Raw genomic sequence first — 20,442 nt, forward strand, 5'->3', positions numbered from 1 at the left:
GCACACGAGAGCAATGGTTACGCACGAGCCGTAGGCGAGTGCGGAATGATCTCGAGTGCAGCAAAGGCCTTTTTCACTCGTGTTACACATTATATTTTTCCTACGGTCACTATAAAGCATATAAATAATTAGTCTTTCAAACACTATACAACACGTTTTTAGGTTCAGCTGGCAACACAAATGGTGCCCTAGAGAAAGTAGTACCCGCGGTCCGTATCACTCCGCTATTTTTCCTCGGTAAGAAATGTGCTCTGCGTTTTGAGAATATAGTTCCATATGTTTTTGTAATTTGAAGTGATTTCCGCGCCTAAAAAAAAATGCTTAAAATGTATTTTCTTGTTTATTAAGATCGTAGGAAGGTTTTAAAAACGTTTAAAAGAAAAGTCCAGAAAGTTCAGAAATACCGAAACTATAAACACGAAAATGACAGGTTAAATCGTAGTTATAATAGTCAATCAGCTGCTCATAGTATAATTACCTTTAAGTGTTGCCAACCTATTTCCAAGCGTACACGGATTACGTGCATAATGGAACCACGCTGTTTTGTGTTGTTTCGTTGGAATCCTGATGTGCGGCAAAGTATAAACCGTACGGCAAAGTATAAACCGTACGGCAAAGTATAAACCGTACGGCAAAGTATAAATATGCAGCAATTAGCAGCTTTCTGTACTATAAACAGTACAAGGAAGCCAACTTTGTCGGGTGACTGTAGGAAAAATCTATTTCATTGTCGCGTCAATGTGAATATTGAACGATTTACAGTTGAATATTTAGATTGCATAGCTGGAAAAAATAATCATAAACATTAAATAGAATATTCCCTTGAATATAACTCGTTAATTCAATACACCTCGGTATAACGAAGTTGAATACGTTGTTTTCAGTTTTCGAAGAAAACAGCCACACAAGAGTACGCCTTTTTAGAGGTAAAACTTGCAGTTGCATTTTGCCGCTCCAAGGAAAGAGATATAAAGATTTTAAGCCCTTCATTCCAACACGATTTACCAAACCTTTTACCAGCCTTTTGGCTGTGAAACCTGGCGTCTCACCACTTTGAGTAATTCTTTCAAGGGAGGTTTTCAACATTTTGAACACAAAGATTAAAAAGACGCAGCTATAGAATCGTGTACGGTTGGTGTTTGTTTTCAACAGTCCGGCATTTCATCACTTTATGTAATTATTTGATTGTGGATTGTATACGTTTATACAATGTTTCGGAATGACGTAGAACCAGAATAATTACTTTTTTACAGAATCGTGTTCGTTTCGTAGCACGGGTTTTATTTGATGTATTAACAAAATGTTGCATAGTCGGCTGTTTGTTTGTTTTTGTACAAACAATTCCACATGATTCCAATGAGTAAGCCCGAATATTTTAAACCCACAAATACTTTTCGCGTATTTGTAGTTTTGTATTTATAGTTTATATTATAGTCATAGATGTATTGTGTTAAAGTTATTTTTACTTTTTATATACCTATTTAAAAAACAAATCCTATACTTTCGGAAATGTAGTTTTGAATTTCGAACTACATGTATGATAGAGATATAGACTAGATATTTGAATGGAGATGGAACTAAAGTGGTATTCAAGTACCAGCCACGTTCTATTCACCATTGTAAACAAATGTTTGGGAAGCGTGCCAAAAATACCCATTTTCTCATTATTTTCAATATTATTTTCAACATTGTTTCAACATTATTTACAGCTGCAATATTTTCACTCCAAGCGTCACAACAAACTTTTCAAAATTCGTTTAGTGTTAAAGGCATCCCGTTTCAGGAATAAATGAAAATCAAATTTTACCAACAAATTCTAGTTCAAATCATAGTTTTCAAGACTTAGTGGTTGCATCCCTAACGAATTAACAAATGCAGTTTATTAACGAATATTATAAACTGTATTGTGTACTAACCTAATATTTTTTTGAGTTGTATTGCATTAATTTTATAGCCCAATGTCGTGATAATTTTTATTATTCGTATGAATCGATGAAGGTATATACTAAAAAAATAAATTGCTCTTATATTTAATTTTTAGATTTTCTGTCTGTAGTTAGTTTTATTTTGTAATCTGAACAAATTCACATGCAGCATGACATTTATGCAACACAATGTTGCATAAACAACATTGTTCGTTTACAAGAATAAACAATACAATTAATTAAAACCACATGGTACATTTCAATAAAAGCTCACTTTACCCTCTAGCAGCAAACCAAAGTACTTATTAAAATACTGTTATTTAAATAGATATATGGCAATTAGTTATGACAATTTATGACAAGTACCGGGGACCGAGCCTTGCTCGGTTGTAGTTAATTCAGTTTAATAGTTAAAATAAAACAATAAGTTATATGAACAAACATTATATAATTTACGAAAAACATTTTATTACAAAAACCATACATTTGACATTTGATCTCTGAAATAATAACAACTCTGTAATGTAAAAGCATGCAATTAAACAAAAATAAAATACATTTTAAGATTTTGCTTAAGTTTAATTGCTACTCGCAAAGAATTATTCTCCTCTCTAGTCATTTAAACTCATTGTTCGACTTTTACTCTCTCTAAAGACAGCAGATAAAAATACGATACAAACAAAATCATATTAGTTTTTACGTGTTTTTTTTTGTCTGTTTGAATTCGGTTGATCATTTCTTTCCTACCAATTAAAGCAGTTTGCTTAAAATTGCCTTCTACTAAATTACTAGAGGATTTAATCACGGAAATTTATCCCTAAGATTTTACCAACATCAAGTAAATCTGTATTAAGAGGACCAGATGCTGAGTAAAGGGAGATAAATTAAAATTATCATCCTTAATTTGACTTTGGAGGCTTTCATTATCCACCTTTATCCACCGTGACGTTAGAGGTATCAAACAACACCTGAATGTGGTTGCCTAGCAACAACATGTCTGCCTGGCCGATGTAAATACTAGTAAAACAATCTTTTCTCAAATTTATCGTGGTTTTGACTTTGGTCAAAATACCAAACTATAATATATTTCTATTTACCCGCATACTATTTTTTTCTGAAAGTGCAAAAAATAAGTCTAATAACAATGTAATAATATATTTACACTATACACTGTTGACTCACAAGAAGGTAAATACTTGGTGATCGATTTCGATTGGACACTCATCATCAGGCTTAAAGCCGTCTTGTGAGTAAACAGTATGAGTGTAATATATTATCACAAGTATTATTAGACGTATGTTTTGTACATTCAGGTAATTTAATAACATCTATGATGCTGATAAAGAAGCTAATGTATTTACTATTTTTTATTATTTCCTTAAGTTAAAGTCATACAACCCCTGAAAACGAAAGTCCTTTACAGCAAGAAAACCATTAAATTTAGTTTGTATGGAACAAAGGTGTAACACCAATGATCACTAAGTTGTAAATAGTGATGCATCGGTACCTAACCGTGATTCTTGGTACCACCGTTCTTGGGAAAGATACCGGTACCGAAAACCGACATCAAAATGCCGTTACGGCCGTGATTCGGTACCCAAAGTGGATTGACCTATAATTGGTGGCAAATATTGCATTTTATTAGTGGCGATTCTAAACCGAAGATCGAAACATTGGACACGCGATTTCAGAAGCATTCATAAACAACAACAAAATGCTTAATGCTTTGCCAATGTTTAATGTTAATGTTGCAATCACGATGACATCGTAAAACACCGAGATCGCAGCAACATCCGTAAATAAAATAAAACACTCCGTAAATACCACGAATACTTGAACTCACCACAATCGTGATTCTTTACCCACCTCTTCTGATTACTAAGTGAACAATATATCCATTCAGATAACCAGTAATTTAAAAGTATTAGCCTAAACCTTAAACAAATTCACCCTTGAAATGAATTGCACTTTACATCTCCTCACATTGTTCACTTATGGTACTCATTTATTGTATATTAAACCAATAGCCTAAAACTACGATGAACTCTATTTATGAGTGTAACATAGGTATTTAGTACTTCATATGGGTATTTGCAAATGAAACTGCATACTTCCCCAATGTTGGATCATGAAGGGTTGAAGCCATGCTGGGTATTGCCTGATTAACGTAATAGCTTCAACCGAGGGGTGGGGGATTGGACCCTCATTTGGGGATGGGGTACTAATTTGGGTCTAAACAATGCCGGGGCTTTGCAACGTCAGACTGTGGGATACAGGCTTGTATACTGTGTATCGACTCAGTCTCAAACTTCAAGGTACGAAATGGAACCGAACACTCTTTCAAAGGAGAACTAGTTTTTAAAAGGCCGGTTGACAAATTACTCCATGAAATTATGGATAGCGATAGAGAAAAAATTATTAACTTAGTGATGGATACCACAATGTATCTCATGTTACTGTACATTCGAAGCCTGCTTGGATTCGTTTCATGTTCGGAATTGTTTCAGAGTGTCCTGATGTCAAATAAAGGATTCTCTTTAATTTTAGGGAGATTTTTCAAAATTTGCTTTACAGTTTGGCTATAAAATCTACCCTCTGGTTAGCAATTTTTTATATTTTTTTAATTGGTTTAAATGGTTTCAATAAGTAAAAATTACAGAACACTGAAAATCTAAGCAAAAATTCCATCTTCATGAAGCGGGCGGGAATACTTTTCAGATAGCTTATAGATGATCCACTAGGTATAGGAGTATGTGATAGGCCTACTGTATGCCTGTCACATCTATTGTGATGTTTCATGTTCGGGTTTGCGTGTTCTGGCATGCATTTTTCTAACTGACCTGACAGGGACGAAGATAAACAATGTGTTTTGCCATCTATTTATAATAATCAAGGGAAAAAATAGCAAACAATTTTATTGATGGTTGATGGTAGATTGATTAGTACTCCCTTGTGGATCAGCTGAAGATAATTCTTATGTTAGTTTCGTCCGGTTAATGTCGAGGGCGTTTTGTTGTTTTTATTCGTTTCTTGTTATTTTAATTAACCAGCTTTGACACTTTTGTAATCGACACAACAATCTATTTTAACAAAATGATACGACATACTTGTATTTTAAGCATTGCTTATCCTACTGTGATTATAACTAAATCGTAAAATAAATATCTACCCTAAAACAGGAGAGAAACAGGTAGTCTACATCAGCGCACAATTAATATGGGACAACATTTAAAACTTTATAAAATGTAATTAGTCCATCATCCTACAAGTTTTTCAGACACTAGATAAAATATAATGCCAAAAGAGTTCCAGTAATGGAAATGTCAATGTCAATAAAGGATTAAAATATTAAAATAAAAACTTCCTAGACATATTCTACACTCGGTTTGTTACTAAATAAGTTATCATTAAGAATCGTAATTTTATATTCGTCGATGAAAATTTTGGTACTAAATACAGTAGAAGATATTGATCAAAATTTAAAAAATAAACATCAAAATTAACCAATGGTAAGCCATCTGGACTGTTTAATAAATTCAAAGTAAGTGTTAAAAATTTCACAATTTGGGTCTCAAGTTTTGTGAATTGATTCGAACTCGCCATAAGCTACAGTGTTTCTGTGAAATGTATTATTACGTTACGTTAAGCTAAGGTTTATAGTTAATATTATCATGTCTACTAAAAATAATGTCCGTAAAACAGACTGTAAAGGAAATCAGTCGTTAAAAAATAAATCAACTATAGGTCAACTGCACACATTCAATGCCGACTTAAACTAATCATGTTTAGGTTTTCAACAGCAATCGTTAAATTGTTTTGCCATTGCTACTGCAAACCTAAACCTAATTTATTTGTTTTATTTAACTGTAAAACTATTTACCATTCATTAAATGTGCTGAAAATGATCCTTTTCATCAACGAATTCCAAGCATAACAGCGAGATAACTGCAGTTATAAGAAGTTAATAAGACATTGCTGAAATATCATCGGGTTTTGTTGTAAAGGCAAAACGAGGTACACCTTAATTACATCAGGTTATCTAGCTTACTCTTATCCTGCCTTATTTCACAACAAAAAATCGTGATATTTAAGCTGTTTGTTAAACTAATTCTATTTAAATAGGGAATAAATGTGATATATTTAAGGAGACGTTTTAGTGTAAATCCAATGAGGCAAATTGAAATTCGCTAAGTCTGCAGGTTTGCTGCGGCGGGGGTATTTTTTAACGTAGGTGTCTTCAACTTTACATAAATACTAAACCAAGTTTCATAAATATTGGTTAAATCAATCTAAAGAAAAAAATGTTGTTGTAAAAAATACAAAATAGCTGATATCTGACAAAGAGATTTTGGAAAAAATGCTATTCTTGATTTTTTTTACTCACAGAACCATTTGCCGGAGTTTGATTGTTTAATGACGGAACATTCTGTATATTTATTAATTTCTAATATTGTAAAAATCTGATTCATCTTAGGTATTTACTTGTTACATTTATTTGTCCGGTATCGCATGCAAGTAAAACAATTGAGATGCCACTGTCTACACCATTACTCACCGCCTCTGAACTGTCTGTCACTTTTATCTGAGGTTCACCAAAACATGTTGCAGTGATTTATTTCAGAACTACGCTAGGGTAATTTATCAAACAACTCACTGCAAATTGCACTTTTCGTTTACCAACACGTGATCCGAGGTTAGTTCTCTGACCTAACTACAGTAAGAAGGTACTGGACACCACGTTGTGTGATGTGGCTGTAGATAATCTATTATTACCATCATACAAGTATCGTTTTTTCGCTACACAAAAGCTATTGGAACAATTAAGCTGAAATTCCACCTCAAAATACTACACCTCAGATACACTGTAATGTTAACTGAAATTAGCCCTTTTCGTTTGTTATTTTTTACATACTGGTTGGCCCCATATCTTGAGGTATTGAAAGTAAATACTGATTGGTCTTCATAAATACAACACTATTTATTTTTAAAAATGTTTATAAAATTATCTACTTAATCCTGCAAACAGCTTACTGCTGTTTGCTGTTCATTGATCAATTAAACAAAAGATATTTTTTGGAACTTGATACCAAATTCTACAATCAACATTAACGTTGTATAACTATTTTACACAACGATTTTACAATAGCTTTAAAGAACCATATTTTTCCAATTGCGTCTAATTGCATTATTAAAACCAACGATTTTCAATAACTGCACCGAGTTACCACAATACGAATTACTTTTACATAACACACGCTACAAATTAATAAAACGTCTAAATTGAGCCAGCAATAAAATAGATGAACGATGTTTAATTACAAGGGGACTTAAAACTTCCACTCGTCGCGAAACGCGGGGTTTGATGGTGAATTTTAATGTTGAATAATTTATTAAGTGCTTCGCTCCCTGAATCGCGTTGGGGGTTTTACGTGAAGGAATGTTCAAGATATTCAAAGACAAAAGCTGTAGCACTATATGAACATCCATATATTCTATTGAACATATAATAATTTCATCATTCAGGGAACTTAAAACATCTTCCTGGGAAATATCTATAATTATCAAAATACACGGTCAATACACTTTTACTTTTCAAAGATTGCTTCGCAGCTCAAGAAAATTAACTTTCCAGGAAAATCAGTATCATTCGAACATAACAATTATATTAATGTTTCTGTAAGGCAATTGTAGATTTAAAAAAACTGTCAATGTATAATGTATATGTCGATTGTGTACATAATTTAAACAATGATTTACCTACATCAATCAACAAGCACTTAAAAGTAGCCCATTTAAAATCTTCATTTCCATAAACTATCTCGTCTCTGGTTTACACTTTAAAATGACTTTAAAAATTGAACTGAAGGTAATCTGGGAAATTAAGAAGCTGTTAAATTACGATTTACATTTGAAACAATTATAAATCAAGTTGGTAAGCAGCACTTGAACATTTAAAAGCACTCTCTAGAAATAAATCAAAATATAGAGGGGCGAAGTCCTAAAAGAAATCTGTTTAACTATTATTCATCCCTGCACTCAATTATAAGCTTTAAAATTATACCTCAATCGTATGACAGGTGAAAAAGGGATGTTAACGAGAAAATCTTATTGTAATTAATTACTTTTCATTATTTATTTATTCTTTTGTCGTTATTTGCAGTTTTAAGAAGTGTACAGCTTAATGCTATTTTATATTTGGAACCACGATATAAAAAGCTGGAGATAAAACCAAAATTGTTCAACTCTGCTAACTTTCGCATTATGTTTATTGTTTACAGCCAGTACGTTACATTCTCACGAGAGTTCATTTGTGGTATCAGCGGGCTTATTACACTCTCAGAAAATGTTTAGTTCTCGTTAATATTTGTTCAAGTTTAAATTACTTTCTGAAGTTTATATTAATATTCATGAAAGTACAGCCTTTGACTGTTCCCCTACCTACGGAATCACACAGTCAATGATTTAGGTTTGAAATAAGAATAGGTTCGCGCACTAGACCAGTTGCGCAATGTTTACAAATTAAAAAGCCTGCAAGTAGATTTAATCAGTCTATTGTAAAATTTGAAGCCTGTTTCAGTGTGTGTGTACCATCATGGATAAATATAAGTTAATTAAATATTTAATTCTTTTTGTCTATGTTATTATGTTGATGCTTGGGTGCACTGATGTTGATTAAACGTTTTTATCTTAGGTAGTGGATTTGTGCGATTTATTCTCAGATTATAAACAGCATTTGTTTTCAGTTAGAAATTGTTACATTCCGATCAAATTAGGTTAAGAAATTAGAAACAAATTAATTCTAATCGTGTATTGATAACACACTCTCGCATTATCTTCAGCGTTCTCATGAGGATGATAAATCGAAAATGTTTAATAGAGTATGAAAGACGATTCACAGCTAGAATCTTCTTCTTTTTCACAAGAACTCGAATGAGTTATGAAACTTCTGCGCCCTCTAGACTCCAGAGAATCCCGAGATCCACTTAACTAAAATCCTCGCGAAACTCCGGCGTGAAACACCTGCATAAATGATAGACCCCGAACTACTGTGTCTGATCTAATGTCTGGCTATTTCACACCCCTAACTGAAGCAGGGGATATTACGGCAGCCTACGATGGTTTCTTTTACTGTTTTACATTTTTAGCAAATTGTCTTAGGGGTTTGGAAAAAGGGATTAACAATTTCTTGAGCAATGTACCATTATATATTTTAACATAATTTCGAATTATATCAAATCACATCATATCACGGCTGGTCTGGTGGTTTTAAAGTGCTGGACTTCTACCCTAAAGGTTTGTGTTCAAATCTTGAGAATCGTTATATTTTCGTCCCTCCACTAAAGCCATTCGTGAATTAGTTAACTATCGACAATTAGCGATGATAGATGATGTGATACCATAACATACCTCAATATAATGTATTGTATTAAACGTTAAGGTGATATTAAAAATAGGCATTACATAGCATTGCAAATAACTCGTACAAAGGAAATGTTAAAATGCTTTACATTTTACATCGTAAGTTGTGTATTTTACGGTGCTTCCTTGAATGAAATGTTTAGTGTATCATTCTTAATTTAAATTAATATAATTTAAAACTTAAATTGCAAACATTTAACACAACAAAAATTCGATTTGAACTTTGATTTTAACCCTTAACAACATTTTATATTATAATTATTTTCAATCCTACACAACTTATAGGATAATGATCGGACTAACAAATTATGAAATCATATTTAGCTATATATTTTTAAATATTAACTCATACTGTAGTTTCTTGTAAATAATTGTACAATTAATTGTCATGGGTTCGTTAGAACTTTTGTATTTTATTGGCACAAGAGGTAACACACGTACCCAGACAGTGATGGATTGCTGGTAAACAGACTCTAATTTTCCGTCTCGTTCCCTGCAAAAAGTACGACTTTTGTCTCATTTGTTGAACTGGATTGTCCTCTCTGACATATGTTTTATACAAAAACATCAGCTACAGTATATTTTTCACCACACTATCATGTTTTTGGCTGTATTACATACGTTAATTGGTGGCCGAAAGTTACGTTTTGCTGGCGATGCCAGCTGTCCATAATTTGGGGACCGAGCAGGTTTTTACAGGCCGGGGCCGCAAAATCAGCTGTCCGCTTACTTACTTAAAACATAAATGCATTTTAAATACACAATCAAAATCCATAGCATTGCAATAGAATTGTGTTATTATCACCGTTGCCTAGCAACTATTTATTTTTATTTTTGCTGATTCTTCAAATTATTTCTTCACATAACCTTAAAGTTGTAGTTGTGTTGACTATATTATAGTCGTGAATAGTGGTAATAGAGTATAGTGTGGTGAAAAATAGCGTTCATACCACGGACCGAAATGGTTTTGCAGCTCTCGATCGATTTAAGTTCTCGACTTCGTCTCGAACTTAAAAACTATCTCGAGCCGGCAAAACCTAATTTTCGGCCCTAGGTACGAAATATACTATATCTACCACACAATCGTAAAACAAGTTGGAAACAATAGGCTAAGCTGCTAGCCTAACCAATAAATAAAAATATATATTGTGTTAAAACAAAACTTTGAACCATTTAGAAGTGAATAAAGAATGTGTAACCATTTAAGATTAGTTGTCCTGCCTTACTGCAGTGAGATTAGACTTGGAAAGTAAACATTTGCTGAAATTTATGTTTTGCCGCAAAGGACAAAGTAAAAATGTAAGTGATTCATTACGTATATGGAAAAAAATAAACTTTTAAATATTTTTTTATACGTATACATTTTTTATTTTCATTTGCATTACATTCAACTATGTTAGCCTAATAAAACAACCTAATTACAAGCTGTTATTGTCATAGTTAAATTGTTACGATTGATGTGCTATTTTTATGATCTTCGATGATAACTGAAGAACAAAAGAATTTCTTATACTGTAGGTAAACACGTATCTTCAAACAAGGGTAAAATCATAGATAAAAGGAGTTGTCTTCTTTTAATCTATGGTAAAATGTTATCGCTATCAATGCCCTCTAGGCTCGCCGGACATGAAATAGGCGTAAAACAAGTTTCGGGCCTTTGGCTATAGATTAGGGCGAGACGAGTATCAGCGATATAAAAACTCAATGTCCTCGGTAGCTAAAGATCAAAATCTTTCATTACATTAACAATGAATGTTTTTAGCGAATTTCCCATATAGGGAATAAGCTATTGCCGTAGGTCTCATGGTAAGACCTAGACCCGGGACCGATTTACTTTTTCGTTTTGAGGTCTTCAGAGACCAAAAACACCATCCGTTCAAATTCATATATATATATTTATATATATATATATTTATATATATATTTATATATATATATTTATATATATATTTATATATATATATTTATATATATAATATATATTTATATATGTGTCCGTTAGCGCGATAACTCGAGCAAAAATGATCCGATTTTGATGAAATTTGGTACTGTACAAACGTGTAAACCTACATTTATTCGAACGAGTTCGCGAACCAGCATAATCGGACCATGGGAACAGGGGTTTATGGGGGGTTTTATGGGGTAAAAATGGGGTTTTCCCATTTTTTACCCTAAAAACAAAAAATTTTGCAATTTCTTTCTCAACCATTTTGTAGAGCTTAAAAAAAGAAATAATTTAGTATACTGAAGCGCTCTTGTATGCCTAACGGTCACGGAGAAAATTAAAAAAAATGTAATTTAAAATTCCCATGTTATTCTTATGGAGAAAATGAAAACTGTTGTAGTTTACTTGTTTATGGATATATATTGATAAAATTTGGCAAATTTATTTATTTCATCCTATACTATTGACATATGGTCAAAAAACACTTTTTACCTTCCCCGTAGCAGCAAACCTAAGCACTTGTTAAATCTAATGCTATTTAAATTGGGAATAAATATGTTTATGGAAATATTTTAGTAAAAATGTAATCAGACAAATTGAAATTCGCTTAGTCTGCAGGTTGGCTGCGGCGGGGGTATTTTTCATAGTGATCTCACTATGATATAACATGCTCCGTACACCATTTCAACATTATTCCATACTGTGTTATCTGATGTTTAATGAATTTTACGTATTTTCATGAATATTTAATTCAGTACTCACAACAACAAAAACAAGCCCACATCAATTTCTTGGTAAACTGTACTCACTAAACGGTCTAAGTTAAAAGAAAATAAATTATTACAAACGAAATTCTGTATGCAAAATGATAAGAACTTAAGAGAGTCCCATAAATCTCTAGAACCCTTCAAGGTGGTGAGGGGGAGTAAATTATACTACGGAGGAACCCCTACGGCCTCAGGGTATAAGGGTGGGTTTAAATAAGCGAGAGGAGGAAAAATCTTGAAGGGTGTTTCACTTTAGTAAAGTGTTAAACCTTTTACTATAAACTACATTGAAGTAGACATTCCTTTCCCTTGTTAAGTTTTTAGTTTGGTTTAAAGGTACTTAGGAGAAGGAAATAGAACAAATAATGCTTGTCAAGCCATAAAGTGTGAAGATGTAAAGTACCCCCTGATATTTTCTTATACAGCAAATTTTAATCGTGCGAAATTTAAAGGGCACCGTACTATAAACCACAGCATACTTAGTTTAATTTACTGGCATAGTATACAATCTGAAGGGATATAACTCTTAATATTATCACACTATGTAAACAGCTCATTCAGCTGAGTTCTTTTGTTGTTGTAAAAACGAACCTGTGAACACAGTTGTACGCTAAGATGTAACAAAGATTAAATTTGTCCTTTCAGTTACATATATTAGTTGAAAGGTTAGCATAAAAGAAAGAAAAGAACATAAAAAATTTTCCTAAAATTTGTTCTATGGTCCAATCGAACCTTGAACCAAGTTAATTAAAAAGTTTGAAATCCTCGGGTGACGACAGAATCGATATCAATGAAACTTATCCATTTACCGACGTTTTCTGTGAGTTCCTCAACTGTGCGAAAGCTTGTAAATTCATTCCACATGAGGCCGGAGCAATTTTCAATGGATAGTGTTTCGTATCAAATGACAATTAATTAAGCGTCGTCCGCCGACTAAGAATCTACAGAATGTGCCTGTGGAAGTCTATCCAGAAATCCAGGGAAGCTATTTTAAATCCTGAAACTATCTACGGTACAACAACAACATAGAAATTTGTGTCTACTTCACAGTGTGTACGAAATCAAAGGTGTTACTAACAGGGATTACTTGAAATTAAATATTCACTATTCCCAATCAAAATTGACTCAACAAACTGTATCAACTATCACGCAGTCTATGCAATTCATCCTTCTCTAGCAGTGTGTAGCGTCAAGTGCTCTTCAAAGCGGTATTGTCTATACCCTGTAGACTGTGCTACTCCACACAGGGATGGATCTGATTGGTGGTATGTAATGAACCGTGGTGTTTTTGAAGTTCCCTACAACCCCCGCCACGTGGCAGCTCTTCTGCAAGTAGACAGACTGGGGGAGACACGTGCTATGTAGTGTTTGTGTTGTGGTGGCGAACACAATAGAATAGGAGACAAGTGCAGTGTTGTTGAAGAATAGGAATGTGATGAAGGGCTGTATTACTTTTGTTCCGCGGTTGAAGGCTGATTTCTTCACATCACTTGTTCCGGGGGTCAGCAGGTAGATTTCGAGCCCCGCCGAAACATGGGTTTTGTTCCGCGAACATCTATCCTGTTCCGCGGGGGCTGCACTCTCCTCCCCCAAATCCTCTCTTTCGCTCTCCTCCTAATTCTTTCTTTCATAGGTTAGGTTAGGTAAGGTTAAATTATTGATACTTTTGTTAAGGAGAAAATGATAATTTAACGAGTTTTAAACCCCGCATGACTGCTGACCCCCGGAACAAAAGTGATGTGAAGAAATAGCCTTCAACCGCGGAACAAAAGCGACACACGCTGATTACGCTTCAACTTTGTGTTGCATCAGTTTATAACAAAGGTTGTAGATATGTACCTTAAAGAAAACCTCATTGTTTATGGATAGAACTCATTCTGTTCCCATTTAAAAGTTGTAGCATTGACTTGCGGATGCTGAACTAGACATCCCATCTACAAGGACCAGTTTCGTCCTATTTTTAACAACAAAATAATAACAGTTTAACGACCACCACAGAGAGTGTGCAACGTATAAAAATTCTATTTTTGCGATCATCTACTGAATTCCAAACATAAGTGTTTACTAATATTGAAGAAGATTGTTAATATTATAAATTGAAAAAGACATTGAAAATTGAATGTAGAAAAAGAAATTAATATTTATATGAACTACAAAAATAATAAAAAAACAAATATTTTAACTTCATTTTGTTTGAGTTAAGCCTCCGAATCACTGATCAAAACGTGTACTGGTGAAATTACCTGCTGTCAAGTGATCCTTTTGACCTTGAAAGGCGACCGGTTTCGATCCTCACGGGATCATCTTCAGGAGGACGTCGTCATCGTCTTTTCGTTCTTGCGAACACGTCGTTTTTTAACAGTTTAAAAAAAACTGTTTACTCAATGTTTTTTAAAAAACGACGTGTTCGCAAGAACGAAAAGACGATGACGACGTCCTCCTGAAGATGATCCCGTGAGGATCGAAACCGGTCGCCTTTCAAGGTCAAAAGGATCACTTGACAGCAGGTAATTTCACCAGTACACGTAATATTTTAAATACAATGATTCCAAAATTAAATAATCCAATATATGAAACAATAGCAAAATTGAGAAAATATAAATCAAAATAAATAAAAACATATTATATAGTATATGAATTAATGCAGACAAAATTATGTAACAAGTTAGAAACGTTATTTAATGTCATAAGTTGTTTACGTTTTATAATGTCATATGTTGTTTATTTATTTAGGTACATATTTTATTTTGTTTTTTGTTTACTTTGAAAATGGCCTTAGAGCTGAAACTAGTCAGTAAATATCTTAATAAATAATTTTTATTTGGGTACTAAGTTTATCAAATGTTCAATTTTCAAATTTATAAAATCATAAATGTTTGTTCATTTACACCCTTTTCCTTTCTACTTTTCCACCGCTGATTATTTAAAAAGAGAACCAAAACAGTGCAGGAATGAGGAATGAGCAGTGAGCAGCAGTGAGTGGTTCAAGTGGTGGTGTTTGTGGACTTGTTACCAAGCTAAGTACATCGGTTACGTTAACCATAACCACCCTCGCTGGGTAAACATCCCTCTAGCGACTGGAGACAGGAGAGGCGGATACTGAAGGGGATGACGCTTATTGGGACAGCGAGAGTTATGTACTGCACCTGCACTGTTGTCCTCCTGTTTATACCATCTATCTATCTATCTATCTATCTATATATTAATAGGCAAGTATGTTTCTTTAAAACCTTTTTTCTCAGCTCGTGTGCATCGTGGGGTAAATCTACGCATACCGTTAGAAAGCTATTTTCCTGTAGGTGTGCAGAATCCCTTTATAAATTTAAATAGGCTCAAAGATAAGCACAAAAAATGAGTTTAAAGATTTGAAAAAAATTAACATGGATCTTATGCGTTGCCATGCTGGTGACGAAATAACAACGAAATATAAACAGAAAATCAAAACAAATGGAAGAAACTCCAATCACATGTTTTATTTACAGTGTGGGGTGAAAATAGAGAAGTGAGTAAGTTTACATTACATATTTTTGGTCGAGTTTCGACCACTGGACGACCTCTCGTACTTATTTAATACGCAAGCAAGTTTTTTGTGACAATTACTCCTCCGAAACTACTGAACCGATTGACATGTTTTTGGTGTCATTGTAAAGAACGTAACGTGAAGTTGTGCAGGAAACTTTCTTTTTAGGGAAATAATTAGAGAGTGAGGCCCTGGGGCCCTTTAAAGTTTCGTATTTCTCCATAAGGATAACATGGGAGATAATTTTTATTTACAGAAACATATGTTTGTTACTTGAAAATTGTCAAAGTCTACTACATAATAATTGCTGTGTATAATGACTCTTAATGTATACCTACTACATTTCAATCAAGGATTGTGTACCTTAAAGTTTACCCATAATGGATCTACCTACTTTATTTTAATGCTGGGAATAGTAAAATTTAGTGGAGAATAAGTTACCATGATTTAGAAAAAATACTGTAATAATTTATGTATTTAAATCACAAATCTTTGACATTATTAATTCATTTGAAACTAAACAGCTGATCGACAAATCAAACAAATCATCTACTTCATGTGAATAATGTTATTACACAAACATAGTTTTTTTTTACCAATAACTTGATTCTTTTTTACTTGTGGGTGTATTTTGAGTTTGCAGTTATGAAAGCACCAAGCCAAGTAACTTTTATCTAATTTTCTTTATAAACTAACAGTATTAATGAATTACTACATGAAGTTGACAAGTCAGGTAATTAATTGTCGGTGTACCAAGGGGAAGAAGAGTGGGTCCTCGAAAACAGACGAATGCAATGACACCCATCTAGAAAATCCAACTGAGTTTTTTTAAATATAGAGGTCAGTGGATTGCCAAGACACAGATTAGACTAATAAAAGGGGGCAGTGGTTTTATTGATGAGGAATATTAATACATCAAAAAGGGCCTCATTAATGGCACAAGGTTCATGTGATCAGAATGGTTAACAACTTAGTAGAATGTAAAGTCTTAACTGGAACAAGTGAGTGGGGACATATTTTGATTTCGAGGATAAAAATTTACCCGTCTGAAACAAACTTACCTTTTAAAATGGAAAGATGCTAATTTCTGTTATCTTTGGCATTTGCAGCATGGTTTTACCCAGACCAATATATATTCGTTACGGAAAATTCTGACCAGGGTAACCTTCCTGAAGGTAACTTTAAGACTAAAATCGTAGTATTCATAAAAGTGTTTTTGTGATAAAAATATTGTTTTTTTTTGTGTTTATTTTTAAAAGTGTCTTTTCTTCAAGCAGCATTTTTATTACCCTCAAAATATGCTACATAGGCCTATTGGTTTGATATGATAAAATGTTTTGTTAAATGTGTTATAAAAATCTTTAAAAATAACTACCCTATAACCTTGCTCGCTGCCTATAACATACTTGAACTTGAACACTAATTAATTTACTAAATATAATACACATACAGTTAGAAAATGCTGGACTGCTTCCCTTCTTTCCTTTATTATTACTGTATTTAATTTTCGACGTCAAGTCAATATATAACACGATGAATTTGTTTTCTAAATTCATAATATATGCTATTTTGCGGGGCATTGAGCCGCACAGGTTCACTAGTGGATAAAACAAACCCTGTACATTTAGATTTATCGTCCTTACGGTTTAGCGGAAACCCTGTCTTGTTTTGATGATTGTGTTTTTCTGTTTAAAATCTCTTTATGGTTAGAGTAAAAATCATTAGTTGTCACGAGCGCTCAAACGTTAAAACATAAAAAATGTCAAAACAAGTTTTAGATGGTACAATTTGATGCAAATATGGCCATAGACTAACCTTGTTTTATATATGATATGGCTTATCTTGTACTATTGAAAGTCTATGATTTCCTTAACTGGTATTTTATAGGCATATGTTACCGTATTGTTTGAGTACAGTAAGTTTATATTACTATATAGTATATACAGGGGTTCATCTAACTCCCAAGTGGTTCCCTTCTGTGAATTTGTTAACATACAGTGAATTTCATGTATGAATCGTAAACAACATTTTTATGCAATGTAGACAGTGTTGTGACCAGCCAAATATCGAAACTGTAGATCAATCCTTAAAAGTCAATCAATTATATTAATTGATCGATCAATTAAAGTCCTGCGTTTCAAAACCTGATGACATAAATTCGACGAGTGTTTAGCTATTCCATAGAGTATACACATTGGGGTTAACCGCGGAGCGGTGGTGGCAGACTCAGTCGAGGTTTTTAATTATAATTTTCATGTTTACATAAACATTCTGACATCAAACCCTCGTGGAGTAAAGTGTAAAATAAGAAAGGTGTTTTGGGATTATTGTGGATTTTATAGTAGTGTACTGAATGCGTCTGCATATAATTTTTTCCTAAGTTTGATTTCACTTCATGTAACGGCCTATGAAGTAAATCTTGACTTGAATAAAGAAGGGAAATGAAGAAACAAACACGTACATCTAAAAGGCGTTAATTAATCATAAATTGGTGCCGGTACCTAAAATTCACACATACTCTACTAATCATGGTTTTGAAATGGTTCACATATCGACTCAAAAGTCATACTTTTTACCATTGATTTTATACAATACTCATGATCAAATTAGTTACAAATACTATTATTGTGTCCAAAGACTTAATTTGTTGCCAAGCTGCCATGATGCTGCATCATGTACGAAACTACAACCAATGTGGGAGGTATATCAGGTCATCAATCTCATCAGTCTCACAGACAGATTTGGTTGGCAAACTGACAAGATGCTGTGTCATGTGACGAATCAACAACTATCCCTGGATATCAGGTCATCAACCTCATCAGTCTCACAGAAAACGTTGGTTGGCAAACTAACAAGATGCTGTGTCATGTGACGAATCAACAACTATCCTTGATATCAGGACATCAACCTCATCAGTCTCACATATAACGTTGGTTGGCAAACTGACAAGATGCTGTGTCATGTGACGAATCAACGACTATCCCTGGATATCAGGTCATCAACCTCATCATAGTCTCACAGATAACGTTGGTTGACAAACTGACAACATGCTGTGTCATGTGGCGAATCAACAACTATCCCTGATATTAGGTCATCAACCTCATCAGTCTCACAGATAACGTTGGTTGGCAAACTGAAAAGATGCTGTGTCATGTGACGAATCAACAACTATCCCTGGATATCAGGTCATCAACCTCATCATAGTCTCACAGATAACTTTGGTTGGCAAACTGACAAGATGGTGTGTCATGTGACGAATCAACAACTATCGCTGGATATCAGGTCATCAACCTAATCATCGTCTCACAGATAACGTTGGTTGGCAAACTGACAAGATGCTGTGTCATGTGACGAATCAACAACTACCCCTGGATATCAGGTCATCAACCTCATCATAGTCTCACAGATAACGTTGTTTGGCAAACTGACAAGATGCTATATCATGTGATGAATCAACAACTATCCCTGGATATCAGGTCATCAACCTCATCATAGTCTCACAGATAACGTTGGTTGGCAAACTGACAAGATGCTATATCATGTGATGAATCAACAACTATCCCTGGATATCAGGTCATCAACCTAATCATCGTCTCACAGATAACGTTGGTTGGCAAACTGACAAGATGCTTTGTCATGTGACGAATCAACAACTACCCCTGGATATCAGGTCATCAACCTCATCATAGTCTCACAGATAACGTTGGTTGGCAAACTGACAAGATGGTGTGTCATGTGACGAATCAACAACTACCCCTGGATATCAGGTCATCAACCTCATCATAGTCTCACAGATAACGTTGGTCGGCAAACTGACAAGATGCTATGTCATGTGACGAATCAACAACTACCCCTGGATATCAGGTCATCAACCTCATCATAGTCTCACAGATAACGTTGGTTGACAAACTGACAAGATGCTTTGTCATGTGACGAATCAACAACTACCCCTGGATATCAGGTCATCAACCTCATCATAGTCTCACAGATAACGTTGGTCGGCAAACTGACAAGATGCTATGTCATGTGACGAATCAACAACTACCCCTGGATATCAGGTCATCAACCTCATCAGTCTCACAGATAACGTTGGTTGACAAACTGACAAGATGCTTTGTCATGTGACGAATCAACAACTACCCCTGGATATCAGGTCATCAACCTCATCATAGTCTCACAGATAACGTTGGTTGACAAACTGACAAGATGCTTTGTCATGTGACGAATCAACAACTACCCCTGGATATCAGGTCATCAACCTCATCATAGTCTCACAGATAACGTTGGTTGGCAAACTGACAAGATGGTGTGTCATGTGACGAATCAACAACTATCCTTTATATTAGGTCATCAACCTCATTAGTCTCACAGACAGAGTGAATGGCAAACTGACAAGATGCTGTGTCAAATGACGAATCAACAACTATCCTTGATATCAGGTCATCAACCTCATAGGTGTTTTTATGAGACGAGACATTAACCAAAATTTATTCATAATAATAATTTCTAGACTATTTTCTTTATTGGACAAATATCAAAACCACATTATAATCCTGTATATTTTTATACGTTTTGTGTCCCAATATTTCGTTTGTTCTGAGTTAGTTTCTGGTGAGTTAACATAATCTACGGTCTTACCCTTAATATAAACCAATTCATTTGCATTCGATTATTCCAAGGGATCACACACTTACCTAGATAATTGGAATCCAGTAATTCATCTTATTCGTTAATCGATTATCAATTGGAACAAATCACAACACTGACACAATTAGGTGCCCTGAGACCGACGAAACACAAACAAAATACGTTCGATTAAGTGATTCATTAGATTAGGATTAGATTCCGAGACAACCGAGGATATAC

General features: G+C 34.0%; 1 protein-coding gene across 1 annotated transcript in view; it reads right to left on the minus strand.

Annotated features, from left to right (window-relative positions):
• The window catches only part of LOC129001942 (uncharacterized), a 69,228-nt gene extending 48,786 nt beyond the window's left edge, over positions 1 to 20,442 (minus strand). Inside the window, exon 1 of the mRNA XM_054429384.1 lies at positions 20,271 to 20,442. The gene's annotated coding sequence lies outside the window, so the exon portion shown is untranslated. The remainder of the gene's footprint in view (positions 1 to 20,270) is intronic.

This window comes from Macrosteles quadrilineatus, unplaced genomic scaffold, assembly GCF_028750875.1.
Source record: "Macrosteles quadrilineatus isolate MER2022 unplaced genomic scaffold, UCM_ALF_1.0 Scaffold_9__3_contigs__length_116548681, whole genome shotgun sequence".
Lineage (NCBI taxonomy): Eukaryota > Metazoa > Arthropoda > Insecta > Hemiptera > Cicadellidae > Macrosteles > Macrosteles quadrilineatus.